Raw genomic sequence first — 24,175 nt, 5'->3', positions numbered from 1 at the left:
AAGAAAACCTAAATATGTTATTCACAAAATAAATATCACCTATTGCATTTTCCTGACCCCCAAGTTAACCTCAGAGTAAGAAAGATCATGGTTATAAAATTTAATAAATGCAGAACCCTAAACCTGGAACATATCCTGCACTCATCTGATCCCCTTAATGTAAAGTATTTATATACTTGTGAAAATTATTTCATTTGAAATTTTGAGGTATATGTAAGTGTATACATATTACCTTCACTGGTGGTTAAATTTTTAAAAAAATGAATTCTGAAAAGTGATAGGAATTTTTTTTGTTTATACTTATACATTTTGTTTTTAATAATAATTAAATAATAAGTATTAACATTTACAGTTCAGTTTCTTAACATTCTCTCCTCTTCCAGAGATTTGATTATAGGGTTCAAAGTCTTTGTATTATCTACTTTGTTTGGAGAACCATAAATCTTTGATCCCACTGATCCCAGGGACCGCACATCCTTGGCCCTCCTGTATGGTCACAATTCCAGCTACTGCCATCTGCAAGACTTTGATGTTTTGGCCTATTCTAACCCACAAACTGTTTCACATTGTAACCTAACCTGGAGGTTGGCCTTAGTAATTCTGCAGTTAGGTGAACTAATAATTGGGTGTCCACATATCCAGGGGGGTGCTTGGAACACTCCCAGCTTATGCCTATTGTTCCTGCTTAATTATTTATAGCATTCCCTTTCATTCTCAAAAGTGTCCTGGTTTAGATAATAAATTATATAATCACATACTAGTAAGTGTCTCAAAGGCAGAAACAGTATGTGCTCTCTGAGAATGTTGTGCCCAGAACTTTATAAACAAAGGTCTATACAAATGTAAGCTATTGTTATCATTTTCCATGCAATATCCTGGTATTTATTTTATCTGTAGAAAAAATAGAACATATTGGAGGAGTTGCCTATCTCACTTGCAACAGGAGGTCTGAGATCTGCTCAAGAAATTTAACATTCTAAAGTTTTAATTTCTTCATCTGCAAAATGAGTGGGCTGAATTAAATTATCTCTACAATCCATTCCAACTGAAAAAAGCCTGCCTTCTACATCTTCTTGTGTTCTACGCAATACTTCTGAAACTGTGTACTCTCTCCAGAGATATCTGGTTCCCTCCAAATTGCCTGAATCTTCACCCTAACCTTGACATTTAGCCTCCTAATGTAGGCAAATATAGACTATAAAACCATATTCCAAGAAAAGCTCTAACTTTGAGATTTTATACATTTTTGCTTTTCTTTACCTTAAACTCTAACTTACTTTTACTTTTGACATACTATGCATCTCTGAGATTATTCAAATCCAACTCAGGTGATCAGCTTTATCTGTGCCTTGACAACCTCTTTTGCTATCACCCAGCTAAGGGTATATACCATTTGTAGACTATGCCATTTTGCCAGGCTAGAGAAAATTTTAACAGGCCATTTATTCTCAGTATCCACTCCTATTTCCTTTTTCTTTGATTAATTCTTCCCTCTCGTCACTATTTCTTTTTTCCACGTGGCTTTCCTGTCATTGGGGAAAACCATTTTATGAATCAAGCCTCACTAGTGTATAAGACTTAATATTCTATTTTCCCAGAAATGTTTATATTTTTAAAGCAGGTAAAAAGAGAAAAATGTTTAGTACAAAGAGGCTTATTGATTGCCCCAAAATTATTTTATGTAAGCTAGCAAACTTCTTTGCACATTATAGGTTCTCAGTAAAAACCAGTTGACATGTGCTTTGCACATTACAGGCTCTCAGTAAAAACTAGTTTACATGTATATAAGGTCATAAAGAGTAAGTGACAGTTTTCCTAGGAGAGGAAGGTGCATATTTCTCAGGAAGAAATTTCTCCAGGAATGTCCAAATATCTCAAAGCAATAAACAAGCATGATGTATTCACTAATAAAAATACATTCTGTGTAGTTTTAATTTTAAGATGTGGGGAAAGGGAAGAAATGGCAGTGGAAAAATTTTGAGATGGAAAATGGGAGCCAGAGTTGGGAGTATCTTTCATGCCATGTTATATCTGGGATTAAGCTATTGAACAAGTCTAGGAATACAAGTTAGATGTAGATTTCTGGTTTAATAAAATTACTCTGGCATTAGTGTGCAAGGTTTATTAAAAGAAGGAGATGTTGAACCCAGGAATTTTATTTAGAAACCTACAGTAGTAGTCTAGGATCTATTAGATTTCACTGGAACCTGTAATAGACACCCATGTGAGGATGGCAAATAAGGCTGGAATGAGAAATATTCAAGTATAAACTCTACAAGATTTTATAAACAATAGATATTAGAAATAAATAAAAGGTAATAGGAAGGGTAGACTATATATTGCATTTGGTTTTTCAATATAAGAAACTACATGGGAAATAAACCCATAAATGAGATAATGAAAATAGGAGGGGGCTGGGAAGAAGATTTGGACAATGACTTCAATTTTAAAGATACTGAATTAGATTGGAGCTGCCCAGTTATAGCTATAAATAGAATATGAAACTCAGAACAAAAGCAAAGCCAGAGAAAACACAGTAACTGACATCATGAAATCACCCAAGAAGTATATAGAAATATGGAGCATTAGGAAACACTGGCATTTAAAGGAAGGACCCTAAATACTGGCATTTACAGGAAATGATAAGACCATAACTAACATCATTCTCAATGGTGAAAAGCTAAAAGCTTTTCTTCTAAGATCAGGGACAAGACAAAGTTGTCCACTTCTGTCACTTTTATTCTACATAGTCCTGGAAGTCCTATTCAAAGCAATTATGCAAGAAAAAGAAATAAAACATATCCAAATCAGAAAGGAACAACTAAAATTGTCTATATTTGTAGGTGAGATGATATTACATATAGAAAACCCTAAAGACTCCACCAAAAACCTGTTAGAATAAATAAATTTGGTAAAGTTGCAGGATACAAAATCAATATATCAACAAACAGTTGCATTCCATTCACTAACAATAAACTATCAGAAAGAGAAGTTAAGAGAAACATCTCATTTACAACAGCACCAAAATAAAATACTTCAGAATAAATTTGACCAAGGAGGGGCAATAACTGTACACTGAAAACTGTAAGACATTGATGAAAGAAACTGAAGAAGACACAAACAAATGGAAAAATATTCCATGTTCATGGATTAGAAGAATTAATATTGTTAAAATGTCCAGGCTACTCAAAGCAATCTACTGTTTCAATGCAATTCCTGTCAAAATTCCCATGGCAATTTTCAAAAAAAATAGAATAAAAATCCCAAAATTTGTATAAAACCACAAAATGCCCTGAATAGCCAAAGAAATCTTGAGAAAGAACAAAACTGGAGGCATCACATTTCCTGGTTTCCAGCTATATTACGAAGCTCTAGTCATCAAAACAGTATGGTATTGGCATTAAAACAGATATATAGATCAATGGAACAGAACAGAGCCCAGAAATAAACCCACACATATATATCTAATTAATTTATGGCAAAGGAGTCAAGAATATACAATGGGGAAAGGATAGTCTCTTCAGTAATGGTGCTGGGAAAGCTGAATAGACACATGCCAAAGATTGAAACTGGACCCCTATTTTATACCATATACATAGATCAACTCAAAACCAATTAAAGACTTGAATGTAAGACCTGAATAAATAAAATTCTAGAGGAAAATACGGAGGGTAAGCTTCTTTACATGACTCTTGGCAATGTTTCTTTGTCTTCTTTTTCTTTTGGATTTGACATAAAAACAAAGACAACAAAACCAGAAACAAACAAGTGGGACTACATCAAACCAAAAAGCTTCTGCACAGCAGAGGAAACCATGAACAAAATGAAAAAGGCAATCTACAGAATGAGAGAAAATATTTGCAAATCATATATGTGATGTGGGATTAACATTCAAAATATATGAAGAACTCACACAACTCAACAGTAAAAGACAACATTATTAAAAAATGGGTAGAAAACTGAGTAGACATTTTTTTCAAAGAAGTCATACAAATGGCCAACAGGTACATGAAAAAGTGCTCAACATCATTGATCATCAAGGAAATGTGAATCAGAGCCAAAGAGATATCACCTCATGCCTGTTAGAATGGCTATTACCAAAATGACAAGAAATAACAAGTCTTGGTGAGAATGTGGAAAAACAGAGCCCTTGTGCACTATTGATAGGAATATAAATTGGTGCAGCCAGTATGGAAAACAGTATGGAGGTTCCTCAAAAAATTAAAAATAGAACTACTATATGGTCCAGGAATCCCACTTCTAGGTATACATCCAAAAGAATTGAAAGCAGAGTCTTGAAGAGATTTTACATACTCACGTTCACTGCAGCATTATTTACAATAGCCAAGAAGTAGAAACAACTTGTGTCTATCTACAGAGGAATGGATAAAGAACATGTTTTACATGGACAGACATACATGAATATCATTCAGCCATGAGAAAGAAGGAAGCCTTGCTCTTTGCAACAACATGGATGAACTTGAGGGCATTATGCTAAGTGAAATAAGTCAGACAGAGAAAGACACATACTATGATATCACTTACCTGTGGAATCTAAAACAATTGAACTAATAGAAACAGAGATTTGAATAGTAGTTACCAGAGGTTGGGAGGTGGGGGAAATGCAGAGATGTTGGTCAAAAGGTACAAACTTCCAGTTAAAAGACTGAATAAGTTCTGGAGATCTAATGTACAACAACACAGTGATTATAGTTAATAATACTGTATTATATTATATACTTGAAAGTTGCTAACAGAGTAAATCTTAAAGATTCTCACCACAAAAAATAAATGGTAATGATGTGACATGATAGAGGTGTTAGCTAAAGTTGTGGTGGTAATCATTTTGCAATATGTAAGTGTATCAAGTCAACATGTACACCTTAACTTATACAATGTTATATTTCAGTTATATCTAATAAATCTGGAAAAAAATTAAAGGAGGGTCCTTCTCTGTCATCCCTTGCCTGAACATTAATTACATTCACAGTTGAAACTCAACAGTTTCATTCTGTCTCTAATACTGTCAGAAACACAAATTTTTGTGTTTCCAGATTTCAGCCTTCATTATGGGGACCGAATCTGATACTCATTTTCCAGTTGTTACCTCTCCACTGCACCCAGCACATATTTAGTACTTACTGCATACTATATGAATGACTTTAGGAATCTCCAAAGAAGGAAATAACATTTCTCCTGACAACTCAGTAACAGACCTAGCAATTCTTGAGCCCATTATAGATAATACAGAATGTCTAACTACTCTCTCCTTTTCCTCAACCCAGAAATTAAAACACTGTTTTCTTCCTCCTAACCACTGGACTTACTTAGCTTTTTTTATTCACTGGTGGAGGCAGTAAGACTGAGGAACAGAGCTAGTGCAAAGAGCAGAACTAGGCAAGACTGAATGACCATATGTTTTAGCTTTATCCTTTAAGTTTTATCCAGCCCCACTTGCAACCCTACTGTATCTATTACTGTGGTTATTAGTCACTGTGTATACTTCAACTGTCAGGGATACTTACAGACATCAAGCTAATGTGCTAATGATTTCTCCATTTAGAAAAGGTCATGGGAGATGTATGCAGTGACTAGGTCTCAGATTCTATTATTGTCACTTACTTGCTGAGTGACTGTATATTAGTATCCTAGGGCTGCCGAAACGAAATATCACAAATGGGGTGATTTAAAACAATAAAAATTTAGCTCACAGTTCTTCAGGCTAGAAGTCCAAAAGAAAGGTATTGGCAGGGCTATTCCAAGTTTGAAACCTATAGGGAAATCCTACTTGGCCTCTTCCTAGGGTTCTAGCAGTTTTCTGGTACTCTTTGGTGCTTCTTGGTTCATAGCTGCATAACTCCAATCTGTACCTTTGTCATAACAAGGCATTCTCCGTGTATGTGTCTGTTTTTACATGGCCATCTTCTATAAGGACACCAGATAGGAGCTCATCTACTGCAGGGTGACCTTATCTAACTTTATAAATTATATCTGCAATGGTCCTATTTCTAATTTAAGTTATATTCTGAGGTACTGGGGATTAAGATTTCAATGAATCTTTTCTGGGGGCACAACTCAACTCACAGGAGTGACCTTAGGTAAGTTCGTAACCCTGAGATTTGTTTTCCTCATTATAAAATGAAGATAAGAATACTCTAGGTCTAGATAAGAAAACTGTAATACGATATATAAAAAAATCTTACTCTACACAAAGTGTAATATTTGATAAAATACTTGTGTCCAAAATTTACAAAGAACTCTTACAACTCAATAACAGAAAAATAACCCAATTTTTAAAATTGCAAAGTATCTGAACATACATCCCATCAAAGAAGATACACAGATGGTAAATAAGCAATAAATAAGCAAGTAAAAAATAAGCAATGAAATGATCCATTAATAATGGATAAGAATTGAAGACACCAGTATGAACTCATGTTAATATATAGATGGAAACATATATAGAGAAAAATGTATGGATATGTATATATACAAAGATTAGTACATACACACATATATTTCCTTGCTCTGTTAGCTAAGAGGGCCTAGAAACATCAATACCCCAATAGCAATAAGCATACATAATACTCAGATCTTGGCTTCCAATAGCATTCTCCAATAAAACGAATGAGGCTCCTTAGATAAATGGTTGATTTTAGGACAGGGGCAGGAAATATACAAGATAAGCTGGGAGTATCCACCAATGCTAGAAAATAAATGAGTGCTAAAAAAAAAAAAGAAAAATATGGGGTGTGTCAAAGGGACATGAGCCAACTGAAAGAACTTCTAATGACTAAAGCTCAAACAATTCAAGCAACAAAATACAGTAGTATTAGATGACAACCTAAAGCATAAACTGAGTATCCATGAGCCCATATTGATATAAACAAACAACTGGAAACATAAGTAAATGGGGGAAAGACAGACAAATCTTCTTTGCAGAAGAATTCCAAATAATTTATGTAGACAATCTGTCCTCAAGGAGGTGAAGTTTAACTTCCCATTCCTTAAGTGTAGGGTGCACATAGTAACTTCCTTAAAAAAAAGTACAAAATGGAATTGGGGGAGCAAAGATGAATAACTACAGTGGAGAAACCTGACAAACACTACTGCAGCCAGGAGATTAATGATAACATTAACAGTGGTAAATCAGGTTGATACTACATACTCTTGATAGATGATGAGAATGACACTTTACTTCTGGTCATCCTCCCCAAAACTCATAACTCCAATCTAATCATGAGAAATCATCAAGCAAACATAAACTGAGGAATACTCTAGAAAATACCTGCTCAGTACTCCTCAAAACTGTCAAGGTCATCAAAAACAGGGAATCTGAGATGCTGTCACAGCCAAGAAGCAGTGTAAGAGGACATGACGATGAAATGTAAAGTAGTATCCTGGAACAGAAAAAAAAGACATAAAGTAAAAATAAAAAACCTCAGTAAAATATGGACTTTTGTTAATAATGATGTGTCAATATTGGTTCATTAATTGTGACAAATTCACCATACTAATGAAATATTAATAGAGGAAAATGAGTGGTGGTGGCAGGGAAGTATATGGAAACTATGTGCCTTCTCTGCAACTTTTCTGTAAATCTAAAACCATCCTAAAATAAACCTTTGATAAAAAATTCTATAATTCTGTCTGACATTTAATAGTTTCAAAATTACTGGAAACTATATTATCATTAATGGTGGTATCAGTTACTGGAAAGGAAATAAAAGAAAATAAGTATATCCACTGCTCTGCTCACCAATACATTGGTCACATTGACACCCTTACTTCTGTCTATTAGCAGTGTCAGCTGCAATAGATATATTTACTCATCATAGTGATTCCCACTTATTAAGGCCTTATTATAAGCTGAGTACTTTACATGAATTATCTCATTTAATACTAAAAAACCCTTATGTGATTTGTATTATTATTACCCCAACTTTACAGATGAGGAATAGTAAACTTAGAAGGGCTATCAGAAATTTAAAGAGGCTGAGGAATTTGTGTAAGGCCTAGTGCTAATAAGTGAAAATATTTGAGTGCAAGCAGTTTGTTGTTAGTACCTATATTCTTAAATAGTCTGCTAAACTTCTCCTACACATGTAGATATGCTTGCCTCCACCATACACAGGCATATTGCATTACTCATGCTCTTCCTTCTTACTATTGTCAGGACCAACATGAGCTTCCAACCACTTTTCTATTTGCAAATATTTAGATAAACTCAGGACAGAATGCATCAGATCATCCCAATATACTGGGCCTTGCCCAAGCCCTCAGTGCTGTGGCTCAAATCTATTTCCTTATCATTAAATCTACTACAAGGTAATGTTTAAACTTGACTGAGTTCACTACCATTTTTTTTCCTTTATGTTATATACTGAAGGCAACAGCCTTCCCTCTAGATGGAAATAATTCAGCAGGCAGCACCACTGTGCCCAGCTCCATTTTCACACCCTAATCGCTCACTCATTCCTCTAACTCAGTGAAGCAAAAGGTTAAAGAGAGAATGCATTCTTCCCTTTAGAAAGGCAAGTTTATAGTCCAGCTCACTTTCTGTCTTCATGTTAAAATGAGAGCACAGGTTACCAGAGGTGAGGGTTTCTGTCCATGGGCAGCATTAACACTTTCCAGTTTCTATAAATCTGAAGCTATCTTGTTTTCTTTTCTTCCTATAATTAGGCCATAAGCCAGTCCATACCAGGCTGACTCACTCATTTGCCTATGTACTATGGCCGTAGTGTCACCGTTCCAGAAATTGGGTACTGAGGGCCTTTGTCTGGGCCTGTGGCATAAATAGAACAAAGGAAAAGATTTTCCTGAGAGAAAACCTTGAAAGCCAAGGAGCGATAACCTTTTCTCACACTGAAGGGTGGGGGTGGGGGTGGGGGTGGGGAGTGGTAATAACGGCAAACAAACCCATGTCCTCCCTCGGGCTTTCCTGCCTTCAAAGGGATTCAGGGTCCACATGAATTCCTTCCCAGGAACTGCCTGACAATGTTAAAATTACCCAGCAAGCTCCTCATATCAAGAAGCAGTTAGCCAGGTTTTTAGTTTTCTTTCCTAGTAAACAGCAATATCCGAATCTAGGACCTCTTTCCTCCAATATTCAACTACAAGAAACCTTTAAAGTGTTCAGAGAACTTGAAGACCAATTTGCACAACTTCTAGGGTTATTCTTCACTTGGCAAGGGGTAACCTGGAAAGAGAGCATCTGTGTGACTGCTAGGAAGTAGGGCACACAGGAAGAGAGGTACATATGCATTCTTTAAAAAGTACTGAATGCCTTCTCTGAACCACACAGTATTCTAGGAGCTGGGGATAAGGACCTTGTATCTTCAGAGCTCATGTTCTATAATAGTTGGAAAGAGACAATAATAAAGAATATATACATATAAGAGATCAGGTAAAGGAACATAGCAGGTCAGGGGATAGAAGAAAGAGCTTATTCTATCTACTGAATGGCTAGAAAAAGGCATATTATATTATATATATATATATATATATATATATATATATATATATATATATATATTTTAAAGGAACTTGTTAAATTTCATTTTCTTTAAATTCATACTTGTCTCCCATCCTCAACCACTCTAGGGAGGAACAGGACCCCTCCCCTCCATTTAGGGGATTCAATGTATAAAGCCTGAGATGTTGAGGATGAAGTATAAAAATATTATTTATAAAGGGGAAGAAAGTACCTGTTGTTACCTTCACCTTCAGGCACCCCATCCCCAGGCCCCTTTAGCTCCTTTTGAAAAATCCCCTGGGAATCCACTGAGTGTAGAACAAGTCCTTCCTCTACAGGGACACTCAAACCCCAACATGGAATAGGAAGCTCTGAGATTAGCTGAGGAAGAAAGGGAATGGATAGCACCTCAGACCCTAGCCAGGGAGGGGATCTGCACCTCTCTTACCTGCAGTCAGTAGGCAGGACTGAATGAAGTAGAAGCTGAGCTGCATGGATATATGGTGGAAGGGCATTTTAGGAAGAAGAAAGAGCAAATGCAGAGTCCATTAGATGGGAACATGATTAGTGCATCTGAACAAGAGAAATGGAGCCAGCCTGGCTGAAGAGGAGTGAAAAAGGGAAATAGATAAAGGGAACCAGAGCCATAAGGCCTGTGCAATGAGTGATCCTTAAGAAACTGGCATTAATACTATCCATTTGCAAAAGGGAAAATCTTGAAATAAAGTAAAACCGAAGGAGGAAAGGAGGTGAAAAGAAAGAGGAAGGAAAAAATTGTAAAAGTGATTTTGCTGCTTTGTTGTTAATGGATATGCTAATTTAATTTCAGGAAGGAACTTCCTAAGTCTCTCTGATCATATCTCTTAGATACACCTATTGCTCTAACCCTAAGTTCACCTGCTTACCTCTGATTCTTTTCCTCTATGACCATAATTATTTATAAGCCCTCCTGACTAGTTTCCCTATCCATTCTCTCTCTCTTCAACACAACTACATTGCTGTCACAGCAATCTTTCTAAAATCCAAATAGTACGTTTCTCTCTTACCTGTCCTCCTTTTAATGTTCCTTCCCTAATCCAAGTACCCCATATTATATACCAAACATAGCAAAATAACATATATAAAAAGATGCTTAGTACATATTCTTGAATTAAAAAATAAAAATGAATAGAAAATGTGATGAAAATGGGGAAACTCTCAAAGCAGAATAAAAAAACAGGAAAAATCAAGATGGTAAAAATTCACACAGCACAGAAAGAAACATCACAAAATATTAAAGCCAGAACAAAATTTTGTATTACTGCTCAATCAACTAATTTAACAAATGATAGAATTGGGATTCAGAATAATTCAAAGAGCTTGAACTAAAGTTTCAATGTTTGCTTCACTGTTCTAAAAGAAAAACACAAACCACAGATAAAAGGAACCTACAGATCATCTTGCTCACCTGTACATTATTCCTCTCTAACTGAGACGGAAAAAGGTTGGAACAGTATTAATGCACCATCAAGTTCATTTAAAGTGTTTCTATTCTCCCCTTAAAATTTCTTTCATTTGACAATTCTACTTCTCTGCACCTTATTATATGTATATTAATATACCAATTCACAGTTTATGAAACATTAACTTATCATTTCACCAGATTCTTATAGACTTCTTTTTGAGTCTTAGGTTTCATTTAGATATTTTTCCCTTCACTATTCCACTGCCTCCTATGACAATGAAAGGTCACTTAAAATATCAAATATGCAGCTGAAAATAGGTGCTTCTGTGGTTTAATACAAGACCGCACATTGGAAGCATTGGGTTCTGTGGCTACTTTTCCAACCTTTAGCTGAACATCACTTCACCTCCTGTGTCTCAGTTTATGCAACTGGAAATCATGGAGGCTTGACCAGATCTGTGGTTTCCAAATCTGGTTAGGCATCAAAACTATCTGGAGGCTTTCATGAATCTAATTGTTTTAGTCCTTCTCCCAGAACATCAGGGAATGAGGACCAGAAATCTGTGATTGTCAAAGCCCTCCAGGTGATTCTGATGAGCATTCAGTCTGGAAATCTCTAAGCTAGATGATGTCTCAAATCCCTGTTGGCTCTAAAACTATAAATAAACCATGTTTCTCTTTTGCATCAATTGCTATTTGTGTGAATCAGTCTTTAGACCTAGACATTGGGTTCCTCTCTGCGGCCTGAAGAAAACAGATTTGCAATAGTAAGACTAGTTAGACCTCAGAATTAATGGCTCTGTCCATGTTCTAGGCCAACAGGACCACAATGTAAAGTGGTTTTGTTTTCTTTATTTCCAACAGTAGGCTTCTTAAGTGAAAGAACTGACATATTTTCTAGAAGAGTTTTGCTGTTCTCAACAAGGTAAGGTTTTATTATTGTTATTTTCTTCTGCTAACATTTTCCACTGGATTCCAAAAGCCATCTAAAATGTTGAAGAAACTCAGTATCTTGTGTCTTATTTAACAAAATACACTAGACAAAAATTAGAATCATGTCATATAGTTTTCAACACATTACTGATACTCAGAATGTGTTGAGAAAACAACAAAGATAAGGAGAGAGACACTTCATTGATACAAATTAAGAAATTTCATTTTTAGTTTTTCTTTTTAGTTCAAATAGGGCTTTTCAGCTTCTGTAAAATCAAACTAATAACCCAACTAAAAAAAAGTAACATATAAATTACAAAGCTAATTTATTGGTTGATATAGTTAGAGGCATAGCATACCTTAGGAACTCTAGAACTTTAAAACTTTAAAGACTGATTAAAGATGTCCATGTGAGAGGTGAGATAGAAACCTCCTCCCCAAACCGCATATAATATAAAAATACAGCATAAACAATTAATCCTCAAATAGCAACAGGAAAGGCAGCTGCAATGGACTGTGTACATTTGGGGGAAAGAGCAGACCTCATGGAAAAGTGTAAAGTACCAAAGCCACAATCTAATGGGACCCAAATCCTTCCCCCAACCCAGTTCAATGTGGGAGGAAGAGAAATGGAGCAGGGAGTGGTTGGAGGCCTAGGACTACTGAACACCCAGCCCTGGAGATCTGCTCTGAGAGCAAGAACCTACATTATATGATACTGAGGTTGAAAAGCTAAGACAGACGGAATACTCAGAGAGACTGAGATTCCAGCTGCTTGTTCAGAACAGGTACCCACAATCAGCCGCTCTGTAACAAAAGAAAGGCAGGCACTCTGAGAGACTTCCCAATAGTGAGAGGGCTGCTAAAAGGGCAAGGATTTCACAGAGCTTGCTCTCAGGGGAAAAGACAGGTGAACAAAATCATCCCAACACACTTAGCCCAGCAGGTTGGGAACTTTCAGGAGATTTAGGTGCTCCATTCCCCCAGCTGGCAATGCAGCCCAAGGCCCCACCCCCGCACACCACAATAAGCAGCTTGCTATTCCTTCCTCCCAGTCTGCATGGCTCACAAACCTACTGCCCCCGTTTCTGCACCAGGCAAACCAGAGAGTGGCCCCGCCTACAGCAGCTAAAAGGGCATAGCATAAAGACTCCTCCCTGCCTTGGTACTGCCTTGGCCCACTGGTACTGGAAACAAGAAAGAGCTCTTTCTTCATGGCAGGCACCAGTGCCACTCACCTGCGACCACTGCCACTGTTCCAGGGGCTGAGAAGCTCCAGAGAGTACAGATTCCAAGCATTAAAGGGTGCTGCCTGCTCCAACTTATTAACTACAAATATGAAACATCAAAAGAACCTGGTACAAACCAAAATCCCAAAACACCAGAAAGAGGTCATACTGAAAGTGAATGCACCAATCTTCCTGAAAAAGACATCAAACAAAAATCATAAACATGCTCACGGAGCTAAAGAAAAATAGCCAAGATCTCGGAGGAATTTAAGAAAAAGACAGAAACTTTGAAAAATACAGTATCTGAAGTGAAACATACAATGGAGGGATTTAAAAGCAGATTGGACAAAGCAGAGCAGACAGTAAATGAACTAGAAATTAGAGAACAGGAATACAAAGAAGCTGAGGCACAGAAAGAAAAAAGGATCCCTGGGAAAGAAAGAAAATTAATAGAACAGTGTGACCAATCCAAATGGAACGATATTCACATTATAGGGGTACCAGAAGAAGAAAAGAAGAAAAGAGAGAAAAAGGGATAGAAAGTGTCTTTGAGGAAATAACTGTTGAAAACTTCCCCAATCTGGAAAAGGAAAAAGTCTTCAGACCATGGAGGGGCACAGATCTCCCAATGCAACAGACTGAAGGAAGACAATACCAAGACATATAATAATTAAGTGGCAAAGTTGAAGGATAAGGACAGACTATTAAAAGTAGCCAGAGAGAGAAATAAGATCACATACAAAGGAAAACCCATCAGGCTATCATCAGACTTCTCAACAGAAACATTACAGGCCAGAAGAGAGTGGCATGAAATCAGACAACACAAAGAATTAAAGGCATCCAGATTGGTAAGGAAGAAGCTAAATTGTCACTGTTTGCAAATATTTAATGCAATGAAGTAGAAGGGCCTTGAACCAAGAAAACTGTATCCAGAAAGATTATCATTTCAATTTGAAGGAGGTATTAAACAATTTCCAGATAAGCAAAAGCTGAGAAATTTACCTCCCCAAAACCAGTGTGTTTTGGAGGGACTGCTATAGATGGAAGTATTCCTAAGGTTTAATAGCTGTCACCAGAGGTAACAAAACCACAATAAAGAAAGTAGAACAATTAATTAGTAAGCAGATACAAAATCAAATCAACTAACAGCAAAGTCAATCAAGGGATACACAAAGAGTACAGAATATATATGATAATATATAAAGAATGGAGGAGAAAGAAGGAGGAGAAAAAAATAACCTTTAGATTGTGTTTGTAATAGCATAATAAGCTAGTTAAGTTGGACAGAGAGTAAAGAAGCTGCCCTTGAACCTTTGGTAACCATGAATCTAAAGACTGCAAGAAGTACATACCTATCAATAATCATCCTAATGTAAATGGTCTGAATGCACCAATCAAAAGACACTGAGTCATTAAATGGATAAAAAAAGAAGACCCATCTATATGCTGCCTACAAGAGACTCACTTCAAACCCAAATACATACACAGACTAAAAGGGAAGGGATGGAAAAATATATTTCATGCAACTAATAGGGAGAAAAAAGCAGGAGTTACAGTACTTGTATCAGACAAAATAGACTTCAAAACAAGAAAGTCACAAAAGCCAAAGAAGGACATTACATAATGATAAAGGGGTCAGTCCAACAAGAGGATAGAACCATTATAAATATACATGCACCCAACACAGGATCACCTACGTATGTGAAACAAATACTAACAGAATTAAAGGGGGAAATAGAATGCAGTGCATTCATTTTAGGAGAAATAAACACACCACTCACTCCAAAGGACATAACAACCAGACAGAAAATAAATAAGGAGACAGAGGCACTCAATAATGTATTAGAACAGATGGACCTAACGGACCTCTAAGGAACACCATCCAAAATCAACAGGATACACATTTTTCTCAAGTGCACATGGAACATTTTCAAGAATAAATCATATATTAGGCCACAAAAGAGCCTCAGTACATTCACAAGGATTGAAATTCTACCAACCAGCTTCTCAGACCACAAAAGTACGAAACTAGAAATGAATTATGCAAAGAAAACAAAAAGGCCCACAAACATGTGGAGGCTTAATAACATGCTCCTAAATAATCAATGGATGAATGACCAAATAAAAACAGAGATCAAACAATATATGGAGACAAATGAAAACAATAACTCAACACCACATAATCTATGGGACACAGCTAAGGCCATGATAAGACAGAAGTATACTGCAATACAGGTTTACCTCAGGAAAGAAGAACAATCCCATATGAACAGACTAAACTTACAATTAATGAAACTAGAAAAAGAAGAAAAAATGAGGCCCAAAGTCAGTAGAGGAGGGAAATGAGGATCAGAGCAGAAATTTAAAAAATCAAGAAGACTAAAACAATAGAAAGAATCAATGAAAGTAGAAGCTGGTTCTTTGAAAAAATTAAGAAAATAGATAAACCCTAGCCAGACTTATCAAGAAAAAAAGAGTCTACACACATAAATACAATCAGGAATGAGAAAGGAAAATCACTATGGAAACCAAAGAAATACAAAGAATTATTAGTGACTACTATGAAAAATTATATGCTAACAAACTGGATAACCTGGAAGAAATGGATAACTTTCTAGAAAAATACAACTTTCCAAGGCTGACTGAGGAAGAAGCAGAAAATCTGAACAGACCAATTACCAGCAACAAAACTGAAGTGGTGATAAAAAACTACCTAAGAACAAAAACTCTGGACCAGATGGCTTCACCGCTGAATTTTATCAAACATTTAGTGATGACCTAATACCCATCCTCCTTAAAGTTTTCCAAAAAGTGGAAGAGGAGGGAATACTTCCTAACTCTTTCTATGAGGCCAGAATAACTCTAATACCAAAACCAAGCAAAGACACCACAAAAAAAGAAAATTACAGACCTATACCACTAATGAACGTAGATGCAAAACTAATCAACAAAACATTAGGAAACCAAAGTCAAAAATACATCAAAAAGACCATCAATCATGATCAAGTAGGATTTATTCAAGGGATGCAAGGATGGTACAATATTAGAAAATCCATCAATATCATACACCACATCAACAAAAAGAAGGACAAAAACCATATGATCATCTCCAAAGATGCCGAAAAAACATTTGACAAAATTCAACATCCATTCATGATAAAAACACTCAACAAAATAGGTATAGATGGCAAGTACCTTAACATAATAAATGCCATATTAGACAAACCCACAGCCTACATAATACTCAACAGTGAAAAGCTGAAAGCTTTTCTTTTAATTGGGAAGAAGACAAGGATGCTCACTCTCCCCACATTTATTCACCATAATACTTGAGGTCCTAGCCACGGCAATCAGACAACACAAAGAATTAAAGGCATCCAGATTGGTAAGGAAGAAGCTAAATTGTCACTGTTTGCAAATGATATGATATTGTACATAAAAACCCTAAGGAATCCACTCTAAAACTACTACAACTAATAACTGAATTCAGCAAATTCGCAGGATTCAAAATTAATACACAGAAATCTGTTGCATTCATATATACTAATGATGAACAAGCAGAAAGAGAAATCAGGAAAACAATTCCATTCACAATTGCATCAAAAAGAATAAAATATCTAGGAATAAAACTTACCAAGAAGGTGAAAGACCTATACTCTGAAAACTACAAGACACTCAGGAGAGAAATTAAAAAGGACACCAATAAATGGAAATACGTCCCATGCTCATGGATAGGAAGAATTAATATTGTCAAAATGGCCATCCTGCCTAAAGCAATCTACAGATTCAATGCAATTCTTATCAAAATACCAATAGCACTCTTCAGTGAACTTGAGCAAATAGTTCTAAAATTTATATGGAACCACAAAAGACCCCGAATAGCCAAAGCAATCCTGAGGAGGAAGAATAAAGCTGGGGGATTACACTCCCTGACTTCAAGCTTTACTACAAAGCCACAGTAATCAAGACAATTTGGTACTGACACAAGAAAAGACCCATAGACCAAAGAAACAGACTAGAGAGCCCAGATATAAACCCAAGCATATATGCCCAATTAATATATGATAAAGGAGCCATGGATATACAATGGGGAAATAACAGCCTCTTCAACAACTGGTGTTGGCAAAACTGGACAGCTATATGTAAGAAAATGAAACTGTATTATTGTCTAACTCCATACACAAAAGTAAACTTGAAATGGATCAAAGAACTGAATGTAAATTATGAAACCACAAAAGTCTTAGAAGAAAACATTGGCAAAAATCTCTTGAACATAAACATGAGCAACTTTTTCCTGAACACATCTCCTTGTCAAGGGAAACAAAAGCAAAATTGAACAAGTGGGACTACATCAAATTAAAAAGTTTCTGTACAGCAAAGGACACTATCAGTAGAATAAAAAGGCACGTACAGTACAGGAGAATATATGCATAAATGACATATCTGACAAGGGGTTAACATCCAAAATATATAAAGAGTTTACATGCCTCAACACCCAAAAAGCAAATAACCTGATTAAAAAATGGGTGGAGGATATGAACAGATACTTCCCCAGAGAAGAAATTCAGACAGCCAGGAGGCACATGAAAAGATGCTCCACATCATAATTATCAGGGAAATGCAATTTAAAACCACAATGAGATATCACCTCACACCAGTTAGGATGGCCAACATCCAAAAGAGAAGGAACAACAAATGCTTGCAAGGATGCAGAGAAAGGGGAACCCTCTACACTGATGGTGGGAAGGTAAATTAGTCCAACCATGGAAAGCAATATGGAGGTTCCTCAAAAAACTAAAAATAGAAGTAAGATTTGACCCAGAAATTCCACTTCTAGGAATTTACCCAAAGATAACAAGACCCCAGATTCAAAAAGACATATGCACCCCTATGTTTACTGCAGCTCTATTTACAATAGCCAAGATATGGAAGCAACCTAAGTGTCCAACAGTAGATGAATGGATAAAGAAGAGGTGGTACATATATACAATGGAATATTATTCAGCCATAAAAAGAAAACAAATCGTACCATTTGCAACAACATGGATGGATCTAGAGGGTATTATGCTCAGTGATATAAGCCAGGCAGAGAAAGACAAGTACCAAATGATTTCCCTCATTTGTGGAGTAAAACAATGAAGCAAAACTGAAGGAACAAAATAGCAACTGACTCACAGACTCCAAGAAGGGACTCACAGTTAACAAAGTGGAGGGGGTTGGGGAAGGTGAGTGGGGAGGGAGAGAGAAGAGGCTTGAAGGACATTATGACTGGCATACATGGTTTGGGGAAGACAGTGTAGCGTAGAGAAGACAAGCAGTGACTCTGTGGCATCTCACTATGCTGATGGACAGTGACTGCAATGGTGTGGGAGGGGGACTTGATAATATGGGTGAATGTAGTAACTCAATGTTTTTCACGTGAAACCTTTACTAGAGTGTATATCAATGACACCTTAATAAAAAAATAAAGTGTACCAGACAGAGGTTGAATAAATGCAATTAATCAAATCTAATTTTCTTTTCTTTCTTTAAGTCACTGATTATGCAGTATAGGATTAAGTGAAAGACAAATCTTTGAAATCTTTTACTGGAGATGTCCCTCTAGATTCATATTGTCCATCACCTTCTGGGCTAGTGATTTAACCAGACATAAGTCTACTGTTTTTTGATCCAAACTACTACTGTTCTTTATCATGTTCACTGTTATTTGATCCAAACAACTACTGTTGTTCTTTATGTTGTCCACAATAACATGAAAAACAGTCATATGTCTTTCTGCAATCATGCTACTCAACTTTTATTTATTTGTTTAACAAAAATTCATTGAACACTTAGAGTTAGGCACATAAAAACGACTAAGATAGTCATTGCTTGTTCTGAAAATTCTAGAAGAGAAGACACACTCAGCAAATCATGTTGACAATACAATTACAATAAAAAGAAGTAAAATTCTACAGGGGTATCAGGGATAGATTCATGGCAAAAGAGATATTTTAACAAAGTCTTGAAAAATAGGAAGAGTTTGCTTCAGGAGGAAATTTGCTTCAGGAGGTAAAAAGGTACTTGATGATGTTATATCCAGGGAACTCTAAGTAATCTGGTATGGTTTGGGGATGAGGTGTATTTGAAGGAGTAGTAGGAGACACATTTGGGGAGATAACATAATTTAGGCAATGGATGAGATAGCTGGGCAACATTTCCATGATAGGTCTCTCAGTGCTACACTTCTGATATCTTTTTCTATCTGGCCTCCTTTCAAGAATCAGTTTAAAGCCTCTAAAACATTAGCAAATCCTCTGAAAACACTTTCTTCTGGGTCATCAAAGAAGTGAAATACTTTATCACTTGCTGTTCCCAAGACTGGTCAAATACCACAGTTCAGTCCCGAAAATCCAAACTTCTGTATTCATCCCTCTACACAATCAGTGTCCACTCCACATACCTGACTTCTTTCTGACTGCACCCATCCTCCCCATTTCTCTGCACAAGTTCTTTATTTTCTACAAAGAATTTCAAAGTCAATTGAGATATGTTTCAGGTTTCTTATTGGCTGCATTAATATTCTGAAGAGAACTAGTGCCAATTAGGTAGTGCTTGGCAGATTTGATAAATGTCAAGTTTTAGACATATATTTAATAATAGTTGTGCTCACTGTTTATAGTTTACACTTTGACAGAAAAGAAATTGAGTGAAAAAACCTTCTTAATTCAGTTGATTATATTTCTTAGAAGCCTGACCATTCAAAACTCAAGGCCTTCAAATAGGGACCACCAAAATTTGATTATAGTTTATACAAATGACACTATTTTAGAAGGAAATAGCCTTGGAAACACTGGGTTTTATAAAAACAAAAATTACACTGTAACATTAATTTGCTACTCAAAGTATCAACACACACACACACTTATAAACACATATATACTTCGGTACTAAAAATTTACCAGCCCTGTTGCTATCAGCAGGACTCAAAAACTGGCAGGCCTTAGCATTAAAAAATGTTCACCTCCTTGCCCTCATGCACACTCAACTAAAATTGCTGAGGCTTTTCTGTCCAAATTTTAAAATTTATAAAAGAATTGAGGTCAAATGCTTGCCTCACCTAGCATAGCCTTAGCAAGTTCTAAAACACTCAAGGTCTGCTTACATTGTTTTCATCATCACAAGATCAGGAAAACTGAGACAGTCTGCCTGGAATTCAGGCAGTGATTGTAGGCCTGATTCACTTTGCTCTGATGTTAGTTTTACCTGGCTTGCTATTTTCTTTGTGATCATCTGTTCATGTATGTTTTTCAATAATACTCATTTGATGGGACAGCTGAAAGGTTTTAGCTGAGAACATCTATAAAATTCAAATGTACTATTTTTTTTTGTTTTGGTGTCATTAATCTACAATTACATGAAGAACATTATGATTACTGGGCTCCCCCCTTCACCAAGTCCCCCCCACATACCCCTTCACAGTCACTGTCCATCAGCGTAGTAAGATGCTGTAAAATCACTACTTGTCTTCTCTGTGTTGCACAGCCCTCCCTGTGTATGTTTTCATTTTTAATTTAAAAAATAATCAGTCTAGATACAGGAGCTCTGGAATTTCTGATGTGAAAATAAGCAAATACCTTGTTTCCTAGCTCCGTACTTCCAATAGAAAATGATCACATCAGAACCAAATCCATCCATCCTCAAGTAACAGGCATTGGTGACACACAACATTCTGAGATAGTTTGTCAGCCTTTTGGCGATAGGGCTTAAGTCCTTATTTACACTGGCTGTTCCAGAGATAAGACAACTCTACAATCACTAAACTAGGCTCTTATTCCTATCACATAGACAGAGACAGATTGAGAAATGGGAGAGAATGGTGGGGCAAAGAGTAGGAACAGGAGTTCAAAATACGTTGGAAAAAGAAACACATACACACTAAGGATAGGTGTATATATATATGTCTTCTCCATTTGCTCAAACAACCTCAACTCATCCAGGTTTTACTAGTGCGGAATGAGGTTACAATGTGATTCAGGTTCCATGTCTCCAGCAGGAATACAGAGTTTGACTATTTTTCATAAGGCCTTGAAAAGCTATTTGTGGAATTTATCCCAATAAATGTGACATATTCAGATGTAGGAATAAGAATATGAATTTAAGCTTTATAGCTCACACTGGTTTAAGTTTATATTCTTTTGCTGGTGTAATTTTTCAGTTAGAGTGCTTTTTATCATGATTATGCTTAGTATTATGACTGCACATTTGGACAAATAAAGAATATGGGTGCTAGATTGCTCACTCTGGTAAGCCCTGATCATGCATGAACTGGTTTAATGTTTGAGGTACATCACACTCTACTGAGTGAAATAAGTCAACTTTATCTATCAAATATATTTATTTCTTCCTTTTCATATTAGACCTCCAGCTGTTCAACTGCCTCTCTATTTTGCCACCATTCTCTTTAGGAACTTGCTCAGAAAAGAAAGAAGATGTATATTCAAAAGTAATCAAGTTCCAAAGGTGTTACAGGAAAGGCTACTTCTACCTATAACGAGATTGCTTTGAAGAGCGAGCTCCTAGGATGACTATGATGTGTTCATTCTGTCTCATCTTGGTGTGTGTCACAATCTTTCCTCCCATATCTCACCAGCCATTTGTGTTATGGTTAGGTCAAGACTCTAGTCCACTCTGTAAAGACATCCTTGCCCTAACTCCATACCAGAGTGTTAATCTTTCACAATTTCTGCTATTTCTAGTAAGTACAACATAGTCACTCCTATACTCCATGTCTCTGCCTCTTTCAATTTAGATAATTTTGCACTCACTTCCCAGCTGTCTTTGCTATTAGTTCCTGGCCATATATGAAAAAGGCTCCTATAGCCTCCTTCTCTGGCAATCAAAACATCCTGCAGTGACTCTATGATCTCCTCCTTCCCTGAAATTAATTATATCTCAATTCTAGATGCAGAAATCAGACTCCACATTTGCTCTTTCTCTAGTCAATTTCCTTTTGCACATTTTGGCTCTTCTAAGAGTAGGCAGTCCCTGGTTAGTTAGTTCCTATGGCTGATCAATTACACACTTACATGTGTCACATTTTCTCTTTTTCAGGGCCCAGGTTCTTAAACAGCCATGTAGTCAGGACTACACTACTCCTCTACATTGTGTCTACCTTTTTCTTCTCTCACATGACAGCTTTTCCTGATACCCCCCAAAGAATAATGAGATCCTTTCCATGCAACTGATTTCCTGTTATGGACTGAATGTTTGTGTCCCCCCAAAGTTCATATGGTAAAGCTCTGATCGCCCAATGTGATCGTATATGGAAGTAGGGCCTTTGACAGAGAATTAGGTTTAGATGAGGTCATGATGATGGGGCCCACCTGATGGGATTTGTGCCCTTATAAGAGGAGAAAGAGACCTGAGCTCACTCTTTGCAAGTGCACACAAAGAGGTCATATGATCACAAAGGGAGAGGGGGACAGCCTACAAGTCAAGAAAAGAGGCCTCAGAATAAAACCTACTTTTCTGGTACCTTGTTCTTGGACTGCCCAGCCTCCAGAATTGTGAGAAATAAATTACTTTTTATAGCACCCAGTTTATGACATTGTGATGGGACCCTGAGCAGACAAAAACACTCCTGTCATCCTCTCCATGAAGAAAATGGTTGCTTCCTCTGCCTCATCACCACTGACCATCTGGAGGACTAAGTCTCTTTGCCCAGGGGTCTGTGTATAGCAGGAGCGGAACAAAGGAGAGAAGACTTTCCAAAATCACTTCATTTGTTTTAACTAGACATTCTATCTGAATAGTTTTCTTTGCTTTAAAATACAAATCTTCCCATGGGAAGGTGTAGGCATTTTATCACCCCATTGTTCTGCTTCCCAACAATCCAACTTTTCAGAGGGCAGTTTTAGGTTCATCTTTTCCAAGGAATGTTCCCTGATGGTTCCTCCCTTTTTAATCACTCCATTTTCTAAACTTCTCTGGTATTACTGTCTGCACCAAATAATTTAGAGATTTACTACACTCATACATTATCATTTCCTCTTGGAACTTCCCAGCAGTCCTGTGCTTCCTTCTGTACTTTTGCATTTAAGTGTTCCTCTTGGTCAGGTGCTAATCTACCATAACTCCTCTGTTATGTTCTCTGATCTTTATACCATGCATATACACATATAGTCCTATAATCTTCTGCATCTGGACACTTCTTCAATTTACCAGAAGTGTATTAGGGTTTAAGCATTTCTTTACTTTCTTCAGCACCTTAGTGACCTCAGCAAGTTAAGGGACTTTTATACCATCCCTTTAATTAGGCTGTTGGTTTTGTTTTTACATAGCTTCCCTCTGAGAGAAAGTAGTAGGATCAGTCGGGGTCTCCCATGGGCCTTTATTATGATCCCTGATTACCTAATTTATTTTTCTCTCTCCTATTTTTGAAGGAATGAGAATGTGGGAACAAAAAATAGCAAGGGTTCTCTGGAGTGCATTGTGCCTATTCAGAAGTAAGAAAACAAAGAAAGGAAGAATCAGTGAGCCAAATACCTCTTGTACTATTGTCCAAGTGCCCTTTCTAGAGCTGGTTCAGTGGATAAACCATCAGTCACTATTCCCAGGCATATTATGCTGAGAATTTAAATGTTTCCCCTGAACATGTGGATTTGGGCTTACCTGGTCTTCAGGAGTAGCACTACTTTGGGAAACCATTAGTTGTTTTCAACATCAACATTTAGTCTGTTTTGTAGGTTCATTTTACTAGGCTCCAACCTAGTAAGATGGAAATGATGAGGAAGAGTTTTTCCTCTTGAATTTTAAGTCCTGCATATGCCAAATCACAATAAGATATACACATAAAATACAACAGATGTCCATAAAATGTTTGTTAAATAAATACTTGCCATGCATGCAAAGAGAGGGTCATGCTAATCAGGGAGAGCACATTTCTGTACAAAAACAGTAAATACTCATTATCAGGCTTGGGAAGTCTCAATCAACAAGTGTGCACTGAATACCCAGCCATTATTTCCCAAGAGTCTACTTCATCAAATATGTGCTTAACAGTATGTGAGTCATTAAGAGTCATAAAAAAAATACATGCAATATGGTCCT

This window comes from Manis pentadactyla, chromosome 2 (genome assembly GCF_030020395.1).
Source record: "Manis pentadactyla isolate mManPen7 chromosome 2, mManPen7.hap1, whole genome shotgun sequence".
In the NCBI taxonomy this organism is placed as follows: Eukaryota; Metazoa; Chordata; class Mammalia; order Pholidota; family Manidae; genus Manis; species Manis pentadactyla.
The sequence above is the reverse complement of the archived record's forward strand: the minus strand, read 5'-3'. Positions refer to the sequence as shown.